This window comes from Callorhinus ursinus, unplaced genomic scaffold (genome assembly GCF_003265705.2).
Source record: "Callorhinus ursinus isolate GAN/ISIS: 27379988/994484 unplaced genomic scaffold, GSC_fseal_2.0 scaffold1, whole genome shotgun sequence".
NCBI classification, from domain to species: domain Eukaryota; kingdom Metazoa; phylum Chordata; class Mammalia; order Carnivora; family Otariidae; genus Callorhinus; species Callorhinus ursinus.
This window is the reverse complement of record NW_027397063.1, coordinates 125,425,656-125,450,335: the sequence shown is the minus strand read 5'-3', so window position 1 is coordinate 125,450,335 and position 24,680 is coordinate 125,425,656. Positions and strand designations below refer to the sequence as shown.

At 36.8% G+C, this 24,680-nt stretch overlaps 1 pseudogene; it reads right to left on the bottom strand.

Annotated features, from left to right (window-relative positions):
* Nucleotides 1-8,764: 8,764 nt before the first annotated feature.
* LOC112820208 (chromobox protein homolog 3 pseudogene) lies at nucleotides 8,765-9,304 on the bottom strand (annotated as a pseudogene).
* Between the last annotated feature and the right edge of the window lie 15,376 nt (nucleotides 9,305-24,680).

Here is a 24,680-nt window from a genome sequence, read left to right as displayed (position 1 = left end):
GGAGTGGGAAAGGGAGAAGCAGGCTTCCCGCTGAGCAGGGAGCCAGATGCGGGGCTTGATCCCAGGACCCTGGGATCATAACTTGAGCTGAAGGCAGACGCTTAACTGACTGAGCCACCCAGGTGCCCCGCAGTCCTAACATTTTATTTCCCTTCCCTACCATGCTGTGATGCTGGACCAAGGACTAGGAAATTCTGCTAAGAGTTCTCATTTACGCAATCAGTGGCTTTTACATTTTGGTGTCCATCAGAGTCATTGTACATAGGTAGGAATGGTGGAATTGGATTCTTGGATTTTACTTCACATTTGCTGAATCAAAGTTTGCTAGTGTGGTGCGTGGAATCTGTATTTTTTCCCCAAGGTCCCCCAGATGATTGTGATGTGTCTCTAAATTCGAGAATCATTGTAGCAGATGGTAAAGCTCTGTGAAGCCATAGAGCATGTTTTATTTCCTCTTTCTATTCTTCAAAGCTCTGATGTCAGTCCCTGGTCCTATATTACCAGTATATATTTTAATGCATCTGCAGAGGGGTTCTTAAATTACAATGAAGTTAAGATTTTTAGGTCTTCTCAAAGAGGAATTAAAAATGTTGTTACATGGCTACTATCCATTGATGTTGCTTTGTGCCAAGTATTTATGTATATTATTTCTAGAAATTTTAACAACCCTGGAAGTTTGATGGGAACAGTCTCTAAGAGGTAGATTTTGGAAAAGGAGGATAGCAATCACTGGATCAAAGTTCCCACAGGGCAATACATTTGCTGAAACTCATTGAACTTTATACTTAAAACCTGTACATATCTCAGTATGTAAATTCCTTCCATAGAAATATAGTATTGGGAAAAAATTTAATGGATGAACCAATGATACAGCTGAGGACTCAAGCTAAAGAAATTTCTCTTAGAACACAGTACAAAGAGATAAAGAGATAAATAAATGTATGAATATGGAGTTAAGAGAGAACAGATACAGAAATTATAACATTTGATTAGTAGGAGTTTTAGGAGAAAATCTAATCTCTTGGAATGAGAATAGAGTGAAGAATATACTCAGAGAAATAAAGGAAATTTCCTAGAATGGAAGACCGATGGAAAGGGCCTACAAAACAATATAAATATGTACTTTATTTTCATTTTTATTTTTTAAAAGATTTTATTTATTTATTTGACAGTGAGAGAGGGAACACAGGCAGGGGGAGTGGGAGAGGGAGAAGCAGGCTCCCCGTGGAGCAGGGAGCCCGATGTGGGGCTCGATCCCAGGACCCTGGAATCGTGACCTGAGCTGAAGGCAGACACTTAACGACTGAGCCACCCAGGTGCCCCTATAAATATGTACTTTAAATCCATGTTTAGACACCCAGCAGTTAAAGTTAAGAATATTGGGTGCTGGGCTGGCTCAGTCCGCAGAGCATGTGATTCTTAATCTCAGAGTTGTGAGTTCAAGCCCCATATTGGGCATGGAGCCTACTTTAAAAAAAAAAAAAGATAAAGATAAAGAAAAGAATAGCAAAGTTGATATGAAAATTCCTCTGTGTCAAACATGATTTTACCTCACAGGACACTATGTTGTATGGGTCATATGTTCAGTCAACACTAACTTTTGAGTGTTTCCTGTGTGCCAGGCATTGTGCCAGGGATTTAGAGGCATATGAGAGATGACTCTTGCCTTAAAGAAATTCCTTGTCTGGAAGGGGCAATAGACAGGTTAGTGAACAACTGCTATCAAAGGCTGATCAATGGAACAATGGAGTCTACACATATATAGATGGAGTAGCACAAGGGGGTAATCAGTCTGGTTAGGGCTGTAAGCATGTCCCATTCAACTGAAGTGAGAAACCTAGAAGGGAAAAATAACATGCAAAAAATTTTGTTTTTTCCTTTTCAGAATACAGTTCTTTGAATTGCCTTAGTAATAATGTGTGGGCATGAAAGACTGGCAGCAAGAAAAACACACATGTGAGGTATGTTAGCTGCAGTCTAGTTACTTAGGTTAACATGTGGTCACTGGAGTGATGCAGAGACCCAAATGGTTTTGGGAATGCTTTCAATCACAAGCAAGCCATGAAGGTAATTGCAGACTAAGGGAATAGATCTAAATATCTCTGGGATTCAGTTATATCTGTGAGGAAAAAAAGAGAAAGACCAAAGAATTTATCTAGAATTTTTAGGAAAGAATACATTGTTTCTTTTTTCTTTTTCTTTTTGAATATAGACTGTCTATTGACTACTGTTTACAATAAAGTAAGCAATATATAGTTGGATAACACTCTGATTGCTACAAAGTTATTGTTTTTTCCTGGCTTCTGCTGAACCAGTAACCAAAATACTGAGAAGATTGAGCCTACGTGTAAGAAATGAGTTGGAATAAAGAAAACACATGCAGGTCAAGAATTTGGACTGCGAAAGTCTGTTCGCCCATTTATTCCAGCAGGTCCTCAATTGCCAACATCTCCAGCCATCTGATTATGATTAGGTTTCCATGAATGAAGTTTGAGGCATTCCATGAATCATGACCTTTTAGTCCCATTTTGTTCCATTTAGTCAGTCTCTTTTAGGGATTTCAACTTGCAAAAGAATGGTTCACTAAAGGAAATTTGTAAATGTCCATGTAACTAATTTTGCTTACCTAATTAAAACACACCAGGACTTCTCTAGTTTTCTCATTTGGGGGGAGAAGTTGTTGGTATGATAAAATTTTCCTTTAAGGGGTTTTGCAAATAAACTTGCATTTATATAGCTGTAGATATGGACATGGATTCTGATATGACTGCTTTTAAGTTGTCCAATTTAAATCATTTATATTATATTTAAATTGTCCAATTCATTACAAAATCATCTATTTGATTTGAAAGGTTAGAGCTTTAGGGAAAATTTCAACTTAACTTGAAGTGATTTATTTCTTAGGTTGTTCAAAATGATAGCATCCCAGAAACATGGGTTATCCATGGTCATGAAATGCTGTTTTGTTTTGGTGAATGTTTAAAAAGAATGAACGAATGAACGAACGAATGAAAGAAAAGAAAAGGAAAGGAAGCCACTTATATGTGTGTTTTATACACACACACAGACACACACACACACACACACACACACACACACACACACCCAAATAACAAAAAACCCAGAATGGTCCTTAGGCATATAGGAGTTAAATATAAATTCTGATTGAGTAATTACTATGGAGATTTTCCCTGATACTTAGAAAAGTTGTTCTCTAGTGCAAAGGAAATAATACATGGTTTCAAATGATAATATAATGGTCAAAATAATATATGGCCTCAAATATTCTTTTCTGATAAAGAAAGCAACTAAGAAAGTTTTTATTTATTCAAAGTAACCAGTGCTAGACAGAGAGCTAAGAGGACCCTAAGCTTGCCTCATCCCTGGAACACAGATAAATATCAGATCATTCTAAATACCCAAGAAATCAATCTGAGGACTGACAGAACAAACTGCACAACTAGAGGGAGAGGAGAGTCCACATAGAGGAAGGTCGGAAGTGTGGGGACATGATTTGGGGGGAGAAATGTACACAGGTGCTACAGAGGGGAGGGAGCCCTGGTTGCAGAGAAAAGAGCACACAGGATATGCACTCGGAGACTTCCACAAAGCCACTGGCTGGGAGAAAGAAAGGGGCTGATTTTCATGAGTTTTTGCAACGGGGGTGGGGGGATGAGGGGAGGAGAAGCTCAAAGACTGGAGTTTTAGAGATGGGTGGGGGCTTGGCAAGGATAGAGCCCTGGGGGCACTGTCCTACTCCTGGAGAGAAGGCAAGTAAGCAATATCCCCCCCCCCCCGGCCACCGCCCAAGATGGTATGGTCTGATGATCTCCTAAGGCACATGGGAGAGACTGTTCACTCTTCTTGGAACACATCTGTGAGAGGTGGCACTTCTTCAGGGACAAAAGAGCTGGAGGGTTCCAATTCCCTCCCCAACCCCTCAGCATAAGCCCAGAGACACCTGCTGAGGGAGGCTAATCCAGACACTCACTGTTTAGCCTGTTTTGCTCCAAATCCCATGCCTCTGCACTTTGGTGCAACTGCCCTTCTGGGTCAAACCTGTATCAGTCCCTGCAGAGCGAGACCCTCCCCCAGAAGACCAGCACAAACCCTCGCTATGCACATCTCTAAAGTTTGGAGTTTTAAAAGTCAGCAGGCTTGGCTGGGATAGAGCCCAAAATGCACTGCGCTGCTCTAGACAGGCAAGCATCCTGGAGGCAGACAGCGTGACAATAGCGATCTGAAAAACGCCTGGGATGCAAGAGGGGAAAGTATGCACTCTTCTGGGAGTGCTTCCCTGAGAGCAGCAAGCATGGAGGCCCCTCTCTGGGGACAAAGTAGCTGGCTGGCACACCATTTCCCTCCCCCGCCCCTCAGCATAAACCAACTTAGTAAACAGCACAATGTCAACACTGGCTGCCTAACCTGCTTACACCATGTCCTGTACCCCTGTGCTCTGCTGGTACTGCTTTTCTTGGACAAGTGTGCTTGAGGACCACTGCAGCAGGCACCCTCCCCAGAAGACCAGCAGGACATTTGCATGTACTATGTCTACTGACTAAAAAAAAAAAAAAGTTCAGCAAGGCTTCAGTTTTAGTGGAAGTAGCATCAGGTCCCATTTAGCAAGCAGACCAGAGCATGCTTAGTTAAAACTCTCCACACTCTGGCAAGGTCCAAACACTGCCCATTATAGGGAAGGAGAGACTCTGAAGATGACTGACTTGAGGGATAAAGCAGCCAAAACACAGCAGCAGAGTGCACACAGCACACACCAGTGACACTGAAGTGCCAGGCCCTGGACAATGTATGACCTCTTCTTCATAAAGCCATTACTCTCAGGAGCAGGAAACATAACAGGCTTTTCTAACACACTAAGGAAGACAGAGACCTAGACAAAATGCCAAAATGGAGGAATTCATCCCCCAAAAAGGAGAAGAGAAGGTCATGGCCAGAGATCTAATTGAAACAGATATAAGTAATATGCCTGATGAAGAATTTAAAGCAACAATCATAAGGCTACTCACTGGGCTTAAGAAAAGCATGGAAGACATCAGGGAGACCCTTACTACAGAGATAAAAGAGCTAAAAAACCAATCAGGCAGAAATGAAAAATGTGATAGCCGAGATTTGAAACTGACTAGATGTAATGACCACAAGGATAGAAGAAGTAGAGGAATATAAATAGAGAAATGAGTAAGTGATACAGAGGATAGAATAATGGAAAATAATGAAGCTGAACAAAAGAGAGAAAGAAGAACTATGAATCACAAGAACTATAAATATTTATGCTTCCAACATGGGAGCACCCTACTATATAAAACAAATATTAATAAATATAAAGGAACTCATTGATAATAATACAATAATCAGAGGGGAATTTAACACCCCACTCACACCAATGGACAGATCATCTAAGCAGAAAATCAACAAGGAAACAATGCTTTTGAATGACACACTGGACCAGGTGGACTTGACAGATATATTTAGATTATTTCATCCTAAACCAGCAGAATACACATTTTTTTTTCCACAGGCATATACTAGGTCAAAAATCAGGCCACAACAAACACAAAAAGACAGATCACACCATGCATATTTTCTGACCACAATGCTAGGAAACGTGAAGTCAAACACAACATAACCAGCAAAAAAATTGAATCAGCAACCAAAATTCTCCCAACAAACAAAAGTCCAGGGCCAGATGGCTTCCCAGGGGGAATTCTACCAAGTATTTAAAGAGTTAATACTTATTCTTCACTAACTATTCAAAAAAATAGAAATGGAAGGAAAACTTCCAAACTCATTCTATGAGGCCAGCATTACCCTGATTCCAAAACTAGACAAAGACTCCACTAAGAAAGAGAACTATAGTCCAATATCCCTGATGAACATGAATGCAAAAATTCTCAACAAAATACTAGCAAATCAAATCCAACAGCACAATATAAGAATCATTCACCACAATCAAGTGGGATTTATTCCTGGGCTGTAAGGGTGGTTCAATATTCACAAATCAATCAACCTGATACACCACATTAACAAATGAAAGGATAAGAACCATACGATCCTTTCAATAGATACAGAAAAAGCATTTGACAAAGTACAGTATCCATTTATGATAAAAATCTTTAACAAAATAAGGATAGAGGGAACATACCTCAACATAATAAAGGCCATATATGAGAAAGGCACAGCTAATATCATCTTCAATGAAGAAAAACTGAGAGCTTTTCCTGTATGGTCAAGATCAAGACAGGATGTCTACTCTCATCACTGTTATTTAATATACTACTGGAAGTCCTAGCCTCAACAACCAGACAATGAAAAAAAAATAAAAGTCATCCAAATCAGGAAGGAATAGTCAGATTTTCACTATTTGCAGATGACATGACACTCTATATAGAAAACCCAAAAAACTCCACCAAAAAATTGCTAGAACTGATACACAAATTCAATTAAGTCACAGGATACAAAATCAACATACAGAAATCTGTTGCATTTCTATACACCAATAATGAAGCAGCAGAAAGAGAAATCAAGGAATTGATCCCATTTACAATTGCACCAAAAACCATGAGACACCTAGGAATAAAACTAACCAAAGAGGTAAAAGACCTGTACTCTGAAAACTATAAAACACTGATGAAAGAAATTGAAGATGACACAAAGAAATGGAAAAACATTCTATGCTCATGGATTGGAAGAACAAATATTGTTAAAATGTCTATACTACCCAAAGTAATCTACACATTTCATGCAATTCCTATCAAAATACCATCAGCATTTTCCACAAAGCTAGACCAAACCATCCTAAACTTTGTATAGAATCATAAAAGACCCTGAATAGCCAAAACAATCTTGAGAAAGGAATGTAAAGCTGGAAGCATCATAATTCTGGACTTCAAGTTATATTACAAAGCTATAGTGATCAAGACAGTATGGTACTGGCATAAAAACAGACACATAGATCAATGGACCAGAGCAGAAAACCCAAAAATGAACCCACAGCTATATGATCAACTAATCTTCAACAAAGCAGGAAAGAATATCCAATAGAAAAAAGACAGTCTCTTCAACAAATGGTGTTGGGAAAACTGGACAGCAACATGCAGAAGAATGAAACTGGACCACTTTCTTACACCATAAACAAAAATAAATTCAAAATCGATGAAAGACGTAAATGTGAGACAGGAATCCATCAAAATCCCAGAGGAGAACACAGTCAGTAACTTCTTTGACATTGGCCATAGCAACTTCTTACTAGATACATCTCCTGAGGCAAGGGAAACAAAAGCAAAAATGAACTATTGGGACTTCATCAAGATAAAAAGCTTCTGCACAGGGATGCCTGGATGGCTCAGTTGGTTATACGTCTGCCTTCGGCTCGGGTCATGATCCTGGGGTCCTGGGATCGAGTCCTACATTGGTCTCCTTGCTCATCCGGGAACCTGCTTTTCCCTCTGCCTGCCGCTCCCCCTGCTTGTGCTCTCTCTTTCTGACAAATAAATAAAATCTTAAAAAAAAAAAGGCAAATACCCCTTGTAAAAAAAAAAAAGCTTCTGCACAGTAAAGGAAACAATCAACAAAACTAAAAGGCAGCCTACAGAATGGGAGAAGACATTTGCAAATGACATATCAGATAAAGGGTTAGTATCTAAAATCTATAAAGAACTTATCAAACTCAACACCCCAAGAAACAAATAATCCGGTTAAGAAATGGGCAGAAGACATGAAGACATTTTTCCAAAGAAGACATCCAGATGGCTAACAGACACATGAAAAGATCACTCATCATCAGGGAAATACAAATCAAAACTACAAAGAGATATCACCTCACAGCAGTCAGAATGGCTAAAATTAACAACACAGGAAACAACAGATGTTGGGGAGGATGTGGAGAAAGGGGAACCCTCTTATACTGTTGGTGGGAATGCAAACTGGTGCAGCCACTCTGGAAAACAGGATGGAGTTTCCTCAAAAAGTTAAAAATAGAACTTCCCTATGATCCAGCAATTGTACTGCTAGGTATTTACCCAAAGGATACAGAAATACAGATTCAAAGGGACACATGCACCCTGATGTTTATAGCATCATTATCAACAATAGCCGAATCATGGAAAGAGGCCAAACATCCATCGACTGATGAAAGGATAAAGAAGTGGTACATATGTACAATGGAATATTACTCAGCTGTCAAAGAGTGAAGTCTTGCCATTTGCAGCAATGTGGATGGAACTACAGGGTATTGTGCTAAGTGAAGTAAGTCAGTCAGAGAAAGACAAATACCATATGATTTCACTCAAGTGTGGAATTTAAGAAACAAAACAAAAGAGCAAAGGGAAAAAGAAGAGAGAAAGAAGCAAACCAAGAAACAGACTCTTAACTATAGAGAACAAACTGCGGGTTACCAGAGGGGAGGTGGGTGGAGGGTGGGTGAAATAGGGGATGGGGCTTAAAGGGGGGAACTCATCAGAGCACTGGGTGTTGTATGTAAGTGATGAATCACTAAATTCTATACCTGAAACTAATATTACAGTGTATATTAACTAACTGGAACTTAAATGAAAACTTGAAAAAAAAAAGCAGGTTACAGAAAACCCCCAAAGATCCACAACGTAATCAGTGCTATAGATGCAAAAAAGGTCCCCTATGACTCCCCCAATAATACTGCACAACAAACATATCAAACTTGATTTTCATTAGAATGTTGTTATATCTTCACACTAATAAATATAAAAAGCCAAGACCCAGATTATATATAAGGCTATGAATATATATATAGCCATGGAAACAATTCTTGAGCTTTGTCTTCCACATAAGAGTGCCAAGTTAGTCTCTCTTCATAAAAAGCAATTACAATTTGAGGATACTTCATATTTGCCTCTTTTGCCAGCACCAGCTCTGCCTCATCTGAATCTTTCCACGTCATGATGAACATTAATTCACCACTGCTGTCTGTGGCTCTAATTGTTCGGGATCAAGACTGGTTTGTCAGCAGAATCTCTTTTCTTTGATTTGCTATTATTACATTCACTCTCAGATAAAGGTTTTCTTTCTGTATCAGCTTTTTGAGAATTAGTAAATGCTTCAATTAACTCTGGACAATCTAAATTTTCTTCGGGTTCACAAGTATTGTTGGCATTGTCAGTAAGTCCCTTCCACTGCAGGAAATACTCCACCTTCCCATTCCCATCGGTACAGTACTTTTTCCACCAAGATTCTAAAGATTCTGCCTCTTCCATGTTTTACTCTTTCCATTCTGCTTCTCTCCAATTTTTTGCAATGTAGTTTAATTGGATGCCATTTAAGATTTTTTTTATTTTTAAAAGATTTTATTTATTTATTTGTCAGAGAGAGAGAAAGAGCAAGAAAGCGAGAGCAAGCACAAGCAGTGGGAGTGGCAGGCAGAGGGAGAAGCCGGCTCCCTGCTGAGCAAGGACCCCAGTGCAGGACTTTAGCCCAGGATTCTGAGATCATGATCTGAGCTGAAGGCAGATGCTTAACTGATGAGCCAACCAGGTGTCCCAATCGGATGACATTTAAAAAAAATTATTTTAATTTCAGTATAGTTAATATACAGTGTTATATTTTTTCAGGTGTACGATATAGTGATTCAACAATTCCATATATTACTCAGTGCTCATCAAGATAAGTGTACTCTTTAACCATCAGTTTGTTCTCTATAGTTAAGAGTCTCTTTTTTGGTTTGTTGGATGCCATTTCTTATTGCAGACTTGAAGAACTATTATTCACTGCCTCTGATCTGCTCCAAGTTCCTGGTTGGCAGTGTCTCTGGCCATGTGTATTCTAAGTCCAAGCTCCCTTGTTTCTTAATACAATGCTTTGACTTGACCTTTTATGGCTTCTGTCTAAAAGAAGGGATAGAGATGTGATGAGCACTGGGTGTTATACGCAACTGATGAATTGTGGAATAATACATCTGAAATTAAAGATGTACTGTGTGTTGGCTAATTGAATTTAAATAAAAAAAATAAAAAAGGGATAGAGAATGGATGGGTTGGGTTGGTAATAAATAAATAAACAAACAAACAAACAAACAAACAAACCTTTTTTGTGGCTGAAATCTCTAAGTAAGATGATGTTTAGCTATTTTTTCTTTGTTATTAAGCTGTTGATTTCCCAAAGAAAGATATCACTAATACTGAAAGTAATTTCAAATTTCATAAAAGAATTTAACTGGAAACAAATACCTTCAATCTACTTATGCAAAGAGCCAGAGACAATGATTGAATAAATTGCAGAATTTGGATGAATCTGAAATAATGATATTGTTCTATTGGCTGCAAATCATTACAAAGGTTCTAGAAATACTAGTCCTGTCACTACTCATGCTTGTGAGAAAATATTAAAGGGAACGGGATACATTAAATTCTACTTTGTTGGGGCGCCTGTGTGGCTCAGTTGTTAAGCTTCTGCCTTCGGCTCGGGTCATGGTCCCAGGGTCCTGGGATTGAGCCCCGCATCGGGCTCCCTGCTTGGCAGGAAGCCTGCTTCTCCCTCTCCCACTCCCCCTGCTTGTGTTCCCTCTCTCTGTGTGTCTCTCTCTGTCAAATAAATAAAATCTTTAAAAAAAAATCCACTTTGTTAAGATGAGTTCCCATATGGCTGTATAATGACACACTGACATGGTGAAATGAAGAGGTAAAATTAGCTGGTGAAGGGCTGCACCTTCATAGTCCAATCTAATTTCAGGAAACAAATGCACAGATAAAAGTCTAGCATTTTATCTCATGCCACTAATGAATGAAATAGAGAACCAATTGTTTTCTATCTTTTCTTAGGTATTATGTTTTTAATCCATGGGTCCAATGTCTCCCTAGGAGGTTCCCATCTTGATATGTATACTGTGTTAGCCATTTTTTAAAAAAGATTTTATTTATTTATTTGACAGAGAGAGAGAGATAGTGAGAGCAGGAACACAAGCAGGGGGAGTGGGAGAGGGAGAAGCAGGCTTCCCGCTGAGCAGGGACCCCGATGTGGGGCTCGATCCTAGGACCCTGGGATCATGACCTGAGCCAAAGGCAGACGCTTAATGACTGAGCCACCCAGACGCCCCCATGTGTTAGTCATTTTTACCTTACCAAGTATAAGCTGGTCATTATTATCTAGCTCAGAAAACACAAAGTGGACTATTATGTGACAATGCACAGGTAAGTCTTGGTAAGGAGCAGGAGTATAGGATATAGACACAAGACAGTTTTGGGGAAGCATAGTAGAACTAAACTGCGAAATTTGCCTCTCAATATGACCTCCTCTTTCTGAACACATTCTCCTTTCCACAATCTCCACACTCTGGACTCTCATGCTGTTTAATTTATGATCAATTAATTTTTACAAATGGGTAACAACGTGTTTTCCTTCTTAAAAGCACATATGCCTTTAAAAGATGCTACTTTGTTTAACTCAAGAAATGCATTGCAAATATTCAAAGCCATTGAGAAAAGATCATTTGCAGGAGTTTTGGGAAAGACCTGCTTTAGAAACTTTGGTGGTAATCCTGGGCAGGTAGAAGGATGTTTATGGGACAGGAAAGCTGTGTCTTTTTGGGAGGAGGGGTCCATAGTAGGAACAGAAAGAATAAAAATGCTGGATGATGCCAATGGATACAAATGGGGAGAAGGTAAACCAAGTTGATGATGTTGGGAAAATAATTAGCTTTAGCTCTGGAGATTGTCTGGTAACTTCTATCTTCAAACTTCTGAAGGACAATGTCATCCCTTTCCAATATCATGCTGCACAGCTTGGGTTTAAGAGTGTACTCATTCCAGGCCTGGAGAAGATCCATGAGGCCTTCTGAGAAGAGGCCAGGCTTCCACTGAATTCAGTCTTATCTTTTTCTTACTGTTTAGTCCTGGCAATTTTCAACCAACGTATGTGTGTCCTTTAGGTACTAACCATGAACATTTTTCAAAACTTTTTATTGTGGAAAAATTTAAATATACACAAAAGTAGAGAGAATAGTATAATGAACTCACTGTACCAGTTTCACCTAATTTCAACAGTCATCAATATTTGTTGGTTTTGTTTTCTCTATTCTCACATAATACTCCCCTCACCTCCCTATTTAAGCTAAAGTATTTTGAAACAAATCCCAGAGAGCATGTCATTTTACCTGTATATACTTCAATAAAATCATTGGCCATTTTAGCTTAATACTCATAGATATGGGGGTGAAGATAAAATAGATTATTGTAGTTTACATTTATTATGTTCTACTGTGTTCAGAACTCTATACCAGGCAATTTGCATCATGTTATTTTATGTCATCCTTTCACCATTTAATCAACTAGTCATAATGGCTCTCACTTCTTTGACAGAGAAGCTCCAAGAGGTGTAGTAAATTGCTAAAGGTCACACAGCTAGGAAGTGATGTTACTGGGTTTCAAATTTTCTTTGCCTACTCTGTATCCTATTGCCCTAATCATTGTATACAAATGTCTTACCACTGGAGCATACTTGTCCTCTGAAAATGGACCCATAAGGAACATCTTTGCATGGGTGAAAGAATTGCTTTGCATAGAACTATTTATCCTATTGCATAGTACCCTTGAATGAATTCCTTGTTGACTGAGAATGTTTGGGAAGAAGGAATATTGGTTTTGGAGTCATATGGCTTTAGATTGGACATAGAGGTTGGGTACTTTCTGGTTGTGAGACTTGGGGTAAGTCACTAGGGCTCTGGGAATCAACTTTTTTTTTTATCAATTCCTGTGAAGATTAAATGAGACGCTTGGAAGTTTTAAAACTGCACTTTATGGAGACTGGGACCCAGTGTATTTTGGTACTCTGCCTCCACTTTCTCTTCCTCCCATCTTCCCACGATATCGTACTGTGAGTGTATTTTTCCTTTCTCTTCCTACCACCTCTTCTCCATGCTATATAGTCAAGGCTATACTTATATCCATGTAGCTTATATCTCTTTATTTAGCATTTTTGGGGGGGTTAAGTTCTACTCCTTTACTTCCTCTCTTATGCATTTTAAAATGCCCAAGCCTGGCTTTTGCTTTATATTAATTTTGTGCATTATTCTCGTTGCACTTTTAACATAAGCTACCTAAAACTTTCAGAAGTCTGCAGGGCATAAATGATCTATCTCATTATTTATTGTCACATTCTCTATGGGATTATGAAGTAGTATGTGCTACATGAGCCATAGAACATTTTTGTCATCATTGTGTTGTCAATTTCAATTAAGGCTGAGAACATCTGATGAATAGATGGGGTGGCCAGGGAGGGGAGGGTCAGATAGGCTGATGGTCATTTTGATAGCCTGGCATATTTTTCAAACCAATTTACAAGGCTGTTTTAATTACCTTGGCAACTCTCCTTGGAACCCTTTCCAAGTTCCTCACATTAAAAAGTGTTCTCATCAGCAACAACCAAAATTATCAATGATTAAAATGTCATAAACCTCCCAGTTCTCTGCTGGGCTCATCATATAGATGGACTGTAAGGTTTTTATAGTCTGAGATGTAAAGCTAATTCTCTGGTTGCCATTGACAACAGTTAAGATCTCTTAAAATACTGAATAAGCTCTTCAGGTCAATGTACCATATTCATATTGTGACTACTGAATGAATCAAATTGGATTAAAAAAATTTTTATAGAGAAATAAAAGCGGCTTCTTACTGGGAAATTGGCACATTATTAATTGGCACTGGGAGACATATAAAGAGATTAGACATTTATGTTGTATGAATCCACCATATATAGAATTAAATGTAATTTTGACTTTGAGATTTAGGGAATATAAATGAAAACTGTACATGCACACAGATATATATACACACACATTTACAGATCTTCCTTAGGCTAAAAAATAGCCATATGAAAATTGTAGTTTTAGGATCCTTGAGGGAAGAACCAAACTGGATATGATAGTGGCCTTGGAATTATGAGGTAGAGGTATAGCAAAATAAAGCAGAAATGGAGAAATCCTTAGAATTTTATCTGAGGCAAAGGAAAGTAGAAGTGGAACATGGCTGGCTTGGGAAATGTTGACAGTAGATAAGCCTACTGGTCCATTTTGGTTCCAAGTCAGCCTTTCCTAGGCATTATTTCCTGGCTTCCTAAAAGACTCAGAAAGATGAGATCTGGTGTGGTAGAGTAATAGAGATAAGGAGGTGGGGAAAGACATGGTTTATCAGGTGTCTATCACAAACCTCCCCAAATCTCAGTATCTTAAAGCAATACCTATTCATTGCTTACAATTCTATGGGTCAAGAAATCCTGGCAGGACTTGGCAGAGATGTGTGCTCATAAGGAGGGTGACCATAAAATTTTGTCTAAATGAGGACACTTCTGAGTGTGCACTGAGGCATTATTAATACTTATGCCAGATGAGAGTCGTATGCTGGGAATATCCCAGGCAAACTGGGTCACCCTGGTTGCAAGGAACTGCTGGATGGGGCAAGGACAGGGCAATAGCTGATGCTTTCAATGAGAACTTTGCAGAGTCTGTTCATATTAAATATTATTAAATTTGCTTTAAATTAAAGGCATTATAATGTAGATGAGAAAGCTCATAAGAGGAAATCAGAATTCAGAATAACTGCAGGACAATATTTTCTATTACCCTACATTTCTTTGTTGGTGATGGTATATCCCATAGCAAATTTATCTTTGTATGTATGAAGGTTAAAAAAAACCCAAGTTACAGGGGAATTAATCAAATCCACTCGAAAGCACTTTCTACCTCTGTATCCTACTCCCCAACTATTTTTTTCCCTCTAGATCCCTTTTTAATCTCAGCATTATTAAATGTATAATTCTAGGAAAGAATAATTGACTAGGAGAATTCATGTTATCAGCATCTGGTACAGAGACAATTATATTTCTGTACATCCGAATGGAAATGGATCAGCAATGCCAAAAATTCTCATCCTGTATAGAACTACTTAAAGTATGGTTGGTAAAGAAAAAAATCAGATCCATGATGTTCTGAGAACTATTTTGTTTTGAGAGAATAACAGGCTTTTATAGTCCATCTCAGAGATGTAGACATGGAAGAGGAATAGAACAAGTTGAAACTGAATACAAATGACCAAGATTGCGTGTTATCATAATTTCATGTCCAGATGGTTACGATGTTAAATGTTCATATCTCTTTTGGCTATAATGAACAGCAAGTCTTTTTTTTTTTTTTAAGATTTTACTTATTTATTTGACAGAGATATAGCAAGAGAGGGAACACAAGCAGGGGGAGTGGGAGAAGGAGAAGCTGGCTTTCCGCTGAGCAGGGAGCCCGATGCGGAACTCAATCCCAGGACCCTGGGACCATGACCTGAGCTGAAGGCAGACGCTTAACAACTGAGCCACCCAGGCACCCCATGAACAGCAAATCTTAATGTCATTTTGTGCTTGTACAGAATATGGTGCGCTCAATGCTTCATTATTTTCTGCAGTGCTGTTTTCTAAACTCAAGAAAAATAAGAAAGATTTCATTTCTTTGTTGGTAGATGCAGCAAATATGTATTAAGCATGTACTATATGTTAGGCTATCTCCAACGTATTCTCAAACATAGGAAACTTTTTATAACAAAGTCTAAAAATTAATCAATTACTTTATCCTCTTCCTTAACAACAAAGTTTTAGCCTATTAAACATCCCTCCAACATCCCCTTGATTACTGTTATTGTTTTCTTCCATGTTATTGCGAACGATTTTGATTCCACATTGTTTTTAAATACAAATTTAATTATTTATACTCTTTTATCATTAATACTTGTTTGCATTTAAGAATATAGTTTGCTGATTTCTTTATTCCTTACCTCTGGCTTTATTTTTTTCCTACCCAAATATAGCTTTTAGTATTTCTTTTGGCATGGATCTGTGGATAAAAGAGTTTTTTAGTCTCGGTTAGGTTGGAAATGCTTTCTTTTCCCCCTCTGTCTCAAATGAGAGTTTGAAGTAGTATAGGATATTAAGATCCATGTTCCATCAGTATTTTGGAGATTTTTATTATCTCTGATATTTATTCAGTAATGTTTTGGTAAATGATTTCTGGAGGTTGAGGAAAGAATCCTGATTTGTAGCATTTGTCAGTTTTTGTGGTATAAATATTCCCAACATGGTTATTTCAAGCTACTGACATTTTAATGAGTGGCTCACAAGATTCCCAGAATTTTGATGACCAGCTTTTTGAGCTGGTGCAGGCCTGCTCCAGCATGTCATAACGTCTATTGTTGTTGAATAGAATTTATGTCAGTATGATTATCTTTCTATTCTAGGTAATCTTTCTGGGAGCTTTTAAGGCTTTCTTTTACTATTGATGTTCTGAAGTTTTAGATTATATATTTTAAAGATTTATTTATTTATTTATTTGAGAGAGAAAGAGTGTGTGGGGGGAGGGTAGAGGAAAAGGGACAGCGAGAATCTCAAGCAGACTCCACGCCCAGCTTGGAGCCCAACGGGAGCTTAATCTCACGACCCCGAGAGCATGACCTGAGCTGAGATCAAGAGTCGGACACTTAACCAGCTGAGCCACTCAGGGACCTCCCCTTAAATGATATTTTGTCATGAATTTACCTTTATTTGTACTACTTGGGACCCAGTATGCCTTTTCATCTAAGGAATCAAATTTTTCTTCTGCTTTTCAAAAATCTCGGAATAATGGGAATAGCCATTACCTCTTCCCTATTCTCTCCCTCTGGAATTTTGATTAGATGTAATATGGAGCATCTAAATGTAGTTTCCATGGTTTTTGTTCATTTTTTAAATTTATTATCCTTCTTGTTCCATTTAGGGTTTTTCTTTAGTTTATTCTTCTAATTTATTAATTGTTTTCACCTATAATTAATTTACATGTAATTAATTTAATATGTATACTAAAATTTTTATTTCAATGATTATGCTTTTCTGGTGGGGGTGGGAGGGATGGGGTGGCTGGGTGATAGACATTGGGGAGGGTATGTGCTATGGTGAGTGCTGTGAATTGTGCAAGACTGTTGAATCACAGATCTGTACCCCTGAAACAAATAATGCAATATATGTTAAAAAAAAAAAAGAAGAAGATAGCAGGAGGGGAAGAATGAAGGGGGGAAATCGGAGGGGGAGATGAACCATGAAAGACTATGGACTCTGAGAAGCAAACTGAGGGTTCTAGAGGGGAGGGGGATGGGGGGATGGGTTAGCCTGGGTATGGGTATTAAAGAGGGCATGTTCTGCGTGGAGCACTGGGTGTTATGCACAAACAATGAATCATGGAACACTACATCAAAAACTAATGATGTAATGTATGGTGATACACATAACATAATAATAAAAAAAGAAAAAAAGTAAAAAAAGTTTTAAATAGTCAATTGATTATTTTTTTACAAATGTCCTTCATAAATTTCTGTTTTTATGTTCTGAAATACTTTGAAACTTTTTAAAAAAGATTTTATTTATTTATTTGACAGAGAGTAGAGAGAGAGCACAAGTAGGCAGAGAGGCAGGCAGAGGGAAAGGGAGAAGCAGGTTCTCTGCTGAGCAGGGAGCCCAACATGGGACTTGATCCCAGGACCCTGGGATCATGACCTAAGCTGAAGGCAGCCACTTAACTGACTGAGCCACCCAGGCTTCCCTTTGAAGTTTTTAATTATACTTATTTTGAAGTCACTTTTGGATTCTTTGATTATTTCTGTTCCTCTAGTGTGAATTCTTCTATTTCTTAAGTTTGTGGTTTATCTCTTGACTATGGGATATAATAGTTATAATTACTGATGGTTCACTGGGGAGTCTTGAGCACTTTATTTGCATTATCTCAATCCTCCAGTAAGCTATTAGGTAGATACTATCATCCCATACTCTAGATAGGGATACTGAAGAGTTGAGAAATTAAGTAACTTCTATAAGGACACATAGATAGAAAAGGCAGAGTCAGGAAGAAGTCTAGATTCAGAGTACACACTCATAATCATTATTCAATGCAGCCTTTTATGTGTCTTCCCCCCCAATAATCTTTCTACTGAAGTATGAACATACATATATGAAATTATTTAAAAAATCATAATGGAATGGCTTAGTGAATTTTCACAAAATGAATGCACTCGTACCCGGATCAAAGAACAATACATGTCCAGCACCTTAGAATCTTCTTTGCATATTGTTAATGTGTTTTTATCTTGAATTATTAATTCCAATAGTTTGCCTCTAGGTTGTTTTGCTTTTTTTGTGAACATGATCATTTTATGTGTGAATAATTGCAGTTTTATTTTTTCCTTTCCTTTCCTTTCCAGTTTGAATATTTTTCCTTACCTTGTCTTATGGATAGGGACTCCTGTACAATGTTGAATAAAAATAATGCTAGAAGGCATCCTTATCTCATTCCCAACCTGAGAAAGAAAGCTTTCAACATTTCATCATTAAATATGTGAATTGTCCTAAAGTTTTGGTGGATACTCTTTCTCAGATTAAGGATTTCATTTCTATGCTCAGTTTGGTAAGAGTTTTATCATTAATTTGATTGGTCATTGCTATCATAGTATGTTGTTTGGAATTTCCTTAATTTGTCTTTTATAACCCCCAGGACTGTTTTCTTTTTCTTTTTAAAATTTATTTTATTTTATTTTTTTTATTTTTAAGTAGGCTTCACTCCCAATCTGGGGGCCTGAATTCATGACCCTGAGATCAAGACCCAAGCCGAGATCAAAAGTCGATGCTTAACCAACTAAGCCACCCAGGTACCCCAAACTTAGTGGCTTTAAATGCCATAAAATTATTATTTTATAATTATTTAAGTCAGAATTCTGCCAGGTTTTAGTATTAAGGTTATGCTGACCTGAAAGAAATGGACCTCTCTTTTCTTAGGGTATAGGCGCGTTTTTGTAAAATTGTTACTCTTTCTTAAATATTTGACAAAATTCACCAGTGAATATATCTGGGCTGGGAGATTTCTTTGTGGGAGTGTATTTATTTTTTATAGATATAGACTATATTTTTAATGCTTTTTAAAATTAGCTTCAGAGGTAGAATTTAGTGATTCATCAGTTGCATATAACACCCGGTGCTCATTACATCAAGTGCCCTCCTTAATATTTATCACCAAACTATCCCTTCTCTTACCCACCTCCCCTCCAGCAATCCTCAGTTTGTTTCCTAAAATTCAGTGTCAGTTATGGTTTGCCTCCCTCTCAATTTCCATCCTATTTTATTTTTACTTCCCTTACCCTGTGTTCATTTGTTTTGTTTCTTAAATTCCACATATGAGTGAAATCAAATCTTACGGTATTTGTCTTTCCTGACTGACTTATTTTACTTAGCATAATACCCTCTAGTTCTACCCATGTCATTGCAAATGGCAAGACTTCATTCTTCTTGATGGCTGAGTAATATTCCGTTGTGTGTGTATGTGTATGTATATATATATATATATATATATATATATATATATATATATATACCACTTCTTCTTTATCCATTCATCTGTCAATGGACATCTGGGCTCTTTCCATATTTTGGCTATTGTGGACATTGCTACTATAAACATTGGGGTGTAAGTGCCCTTTTGAATCACTATACTTGTATCCTTTGGTTAAATACCTAGTAGTGCAGTTGCTGGGTCATAGGGTAGCTCTATTTTTAACTTTTTTGAGGAAACTCCATACTGTTTTACAGAGTAGCTGCACCAGCTTGCATTCCCACCAACAGTGTAGGAGGGTTCCCCTTTCTCCGCATCCCCGCCAACATCTGTCGTTTCCTGATTTGTTAACTTTAGCCATTCTGACTGGTGTGAGGTGGTATCTCATTGTGGTTTTGATTTGTATTTCCTGATGCGGAGTGATGTTGAGCACTTTTCCATGTGTTGGTTGCCATTTGTATGTCTTCCTTGGAGAAATGTCTGTTCAAGTCTTCTGTGCATTTCCTAACTGGATTTTTTGGTTTTTGGGTGTTGAGTTTGATATGTTCTTTACAGATCTTGGATACTAGCCCTTTATCTGATATGTCATTTGCAAATATCTTCTCCCATTCTGTAGGTTGCCTTTTAGTTTTGTTAACTGTTTTCTTTGCTGTGCAAAGCTTTTCATTTTGATGAGATCCCGATAGTTCATTTTTGCTTTTGTTTCTCTTGCCTTTGAAAATGTGTCTAGCAAGAAGTTGCTGCGGCTGAGGTCGCAGTGGTTTCTGCCTGCATTCTCCTCTAAGATTTTGATGGATTCCTGTCTCACATTTACGTCTTTCATCCATTTTGAATTTATTTTTGTGTATGGTGCAAGAAAGTGGCCCAGTTTCATTCTTCTGCTTGTGGCTGTCCAATTTTCCCAACACCGTTTGTTGAAAAGACTGTCTTTTTTCCACTAGATATTCTTTCCTGCATTGTTGAAGATTGGTTGACCATAGAGTTGTGGGTCCATTTCTGGGTTCTCTATTAAGTTCCATTGATCTATGGGTCTGTTTTTATGCCAGTACTGTACTGTCTTGATGATTACAGTTTTATAATACAGCTTGAAGTTTGGAATTGTGATACCTCCAGCTTTGGTTTTCTTTTTCAACATTCCTCTGGCTAGTCAGAATCTTTTGTGGTTCCATACAAATTTTAGGATTATTTCTTCCAGCTCTGTGAAAAATGTTGATGGTATTTTAATAAGGATTACACTGAATGTGTAGATTGCTATGGGTGGCATAGACATTTTAGCAATATTTGTTCTTCTAACCCATGAGCATGGAATGTTATTCCTTTTCTTTGTGTCATCCTCAATTTCTTTCATGACTGTTCTATAGTTTTCAGAGTACAGATCCTTTACCTCTTTGGTTAGGTTTATTCCTAGGTACCTTATGGTTTTTGGTACATTTGTAAATGGGATTGATTCCTTAATTTCTCTTTCTTCTGCTTCATTGTTAGTATATAGAAATGCAACTGATTTCTGTGCATTGATTTTAGATCGGCAACTTTGCTGAATTCCTGTATCAGTTATAGCAATTTTTGGGTGGAGGCTGTTGGGTTTTCTACATAGAGTATCACGTCATCTGTGAAGAGTGAGAGTATGACTTCTGCTAGGGTGGTTCAACATCTGCAAATCAATCAATGTGATACACCCACATTAATAAAAGAAAAGACAAGAACCATATGATCCTCTCAATAGATGCAGAAAAAGCTTTTGACAAAATAAAACATCCTTTCTTGATAAAGACTCTCTGCACTGTAGGGATAGAAGGAACATACCTCAGTATCATAAAAGCCATATACAAAAAACCCACAGTGGATATTATCCTCAATGGGGAAAAAAACTGAGAGCTTTTCTCCTAAGGTTAGGAACACGCAGGGATGTCCACTCTCACCACTGTTGTTCAACATAGTAATGGAAGTCCTAGCCTTAGCAATCAGACAACAGAAAGAAATAAAAGGCATCCAAATCAGTATAGATATAGACTATTAAGATATTCTCTTTCTTCTTATGTCAATTTTGGTAAGTTGTGTTTTCTAGAAATTTGATTGTTTTTTTAAAATTTTAAAATTATTTGCTTAAATTTGTTCATAATAGTCTGTTCAATTTTTAAAGTCTGTGTCTTTCATTCCTGACAATAGTAATTTGTAACTTTTCCATTTTTTTCTTGATTAATCTTCTTAGAGATTAATCCATTTTATTAATCTTTTCAAAGAACCAACGTTTGTCTTCGTTTATTTTCTCTATTATACGTATGTCTTATACGTCCTTGTTTATGCTCTTGTATTCATCATTCTTCTATTTTCAGACTGATTTTCTGCCTTTTTAAAAAATTTCATGAAGATACTTAAGTAGTTGATCTTTAGCCTTTATTTTTTTCTAAGGGATGCATTTGAAATTATAAATTTTACCCAGCACAGCATTAGCTGGATTTCATATGTTTTAATATGTCATATTCTCATTATCATTCTGTTAAATATATTTTATAATTTTCATTATAATTTTTCTCTGTGCATATGTTATTTAGAAAAGTAATCTACATTTACAAATATTTTGAGATTTTCTAATTATTTTTTGTTATTTACAGATTAATTTTATAGATATACTCTGAATGATGTTAATTCTTTTGAAATTTGTTGACTTGCTTTATGAACTAGCTTTTTGTTCATTTGAGTAAATATTTTATTTCACTCAAATATTTCTCTCGTGCTTGAATACAGCATTTGTTGTTTTACTGTTGCTATATCACAAGCCATCCCAAACATTAGTGACTTAAAACTATCATTTATTTTGCACTTAAATCTGAAATTTGGACCAAACTCAGTGAGGACAGTTTGTCTTGGTTCTGTGGTATCAACTGGGATGGCTTAAAGGCTAGAGGCTAATTTATGTTATTCAAGGAATTTGTTCAATGTATCTAAGAAGTTGAATTTATTGGAAAATAATATATCCATACATTTTCTTTTTTTAAATCTTTTTCTTTTAAATATTTTATTTATTTATTTGACAGAGAGAGAGATCACAAGTAGGCAGAGAGGCAGGCAGAGGGAGAGGGAGAAGCAAGCTCCCCACTGAGCAGAGAGCCTGATGCAGGGCTTGATCCCAGGACCCTGGGATCATGACCTGAGCCAAAGGCAGATGCTTAACCGCTTAACCGACTGAGCCACCCAGGCACCCCTATACATTTTCTTTATTAAACTTTTGATATTAGTGTATCTGTTTTGATAGACTTCCATTTAATTCCCGGTATTGATTTTATGTCTCCTGTCTTTCTTTCTTGATCAAACTGGCTAGAGCTTTATCAATATTTTGGGGTTTTTCAAAGAACCCCATTTTGGTTTCATTGATTTTCTCTATTTGCTTTATGTTTTCAATTTTATTAATTTTTGGCTTTTATCTTTATCATTTCTTTCCTTTTAGTTGATTTGATTTAGATGTAATTTTCTCTCTCTTTTTATTTCTCAAGTTGGATCATTTGGTTTGAAACTGTTCTTCCTTTTTAGTATAAGTATTTAATGCTATAAATGTCTCTCAAGTTGTGCTTTAGCTGCATCCCACAAAATTTTATATATTGTATTCTCATTTTTATTCAATTAAAAATGTGTTCTAATTTCCTTTATTTATTTGTTTTTATTTTAAATTTGTATTATAATTCTAGTTAGTTAACATTCAGTGTTGTATTAGTTTCAGGTACAAAATAGTCATTCAACACTTCCATACATCACCCTGTGCTCATCACAAGTGGACTCCTTAATCCCCATCACCTATTTTACCGATTCCCTTACCCACCTCCCGTCTGGTAACCATCAGTTTGTTCTCTGTAGTTAAGAGTTGTTTCTTGGTTTGCTTCTTTCTCTCTTTTTTCTTTTTCCCTTTGCTCTTTTGTTTTGTTTCTTAAATTCCACATTTGAGTGAAATCATATGGTATTTGTCTTTCTCTGACTGACTTATTTTGTATTCTAATTTCCACTGAGACTTCTTTGATGCATGAGTTTGTTAGGTATGTGTTCAATTTCCAGATATTTGGGGACTTTTCAGATATCTTTTAGTGACTGATTTCTAGTTCAATCCTATTGTGGTCAGATATTTTGTATAATTTTGTTTTATGGCCCAGAATATGGTCTGTTTGGGAGAATGCTCTATGTGTACTTGAAAAGAAAATGAATTCTGTTTTGTTGGGTGGAATGTTCCATAAATGTCAATTATGTCAAGTTGGTTGGTAATGCTATTCAGGACTTTTTATACATTTGCTATTTTTTTTAAAGATTTATTTATTTATTTATTTGAGAGAGAGAGAATGAGAGAGATAGAGAGCACGAGAGGGCAGAGGGTCAGAGGGAGAAGCAGACTCCCTGCCGAGCAGGGAGCCCGATGTGGGACTTGATCCCGGGACTCCAGGATCATGACCTGAGCCGAAGGCAGTCGCTTAACCATCTGAGCCACCCAGGCGCCCTACATTTTCTATTTTTTTGATCCATTTGTTCTGTAATTACTGAGAGAGTAGTGTCAAATTCTCCAATATAATTGTGGACTTATTTCTTCCTTCAGTTATATTAATTTTGCTTTTTGTATTTGAAATTTTGTTGTTAAGTGCATATACTTCTAACCTTTTTATGTCTTTTTGGTGTATTGATCCCTTTATCATTATATAATGATATATCATTATATATATATCACTATATAATGATCTCTGATCATATTGCTTGTTCTGAAATCTACTTTTCTGTGTCTTTATATTTAAAATGATTCTCTTTAAACATGTAGTAAGCTCTTTGATTTTTCCATTTTCATAATCTTTGCCTCATAATTGGTCCATTTTTATTCAATGTAACTACTATCTGTCTATATATATAGATATGATATATCTATATATATATTCCAATCTTATTACAATTTATTTTTCATTTGTTCCTCCCGTGTTATGTCACTTTTGCTCCTGTTTGTTTTCCTCTTTTGTCTTAATCTAACATTTATTTTCATATTTCATTTTTTCTACTGCCTTGTTAGTCAAACCTTATTTTACTATTTTATCAGATATCCTAGAAATGACAACATACATCCTTAACTTATTGATATTTAATATATATTGGTACTTTTATCACTAAAATGACAATGTTAGTACTTAAGAATATTGTAACTTCATTTGCCTTTTATGTTACTCTTGTTATAGATTTTAAATTTACATGTGTTTTAATTCCCATAAACAGGTTATCACTATTATTTTGTTCAGTCAGTATTCGCTTTTACTCATATTTTATCCTTTAATTTATTCTTTATTCTTCTATTTTCATATTT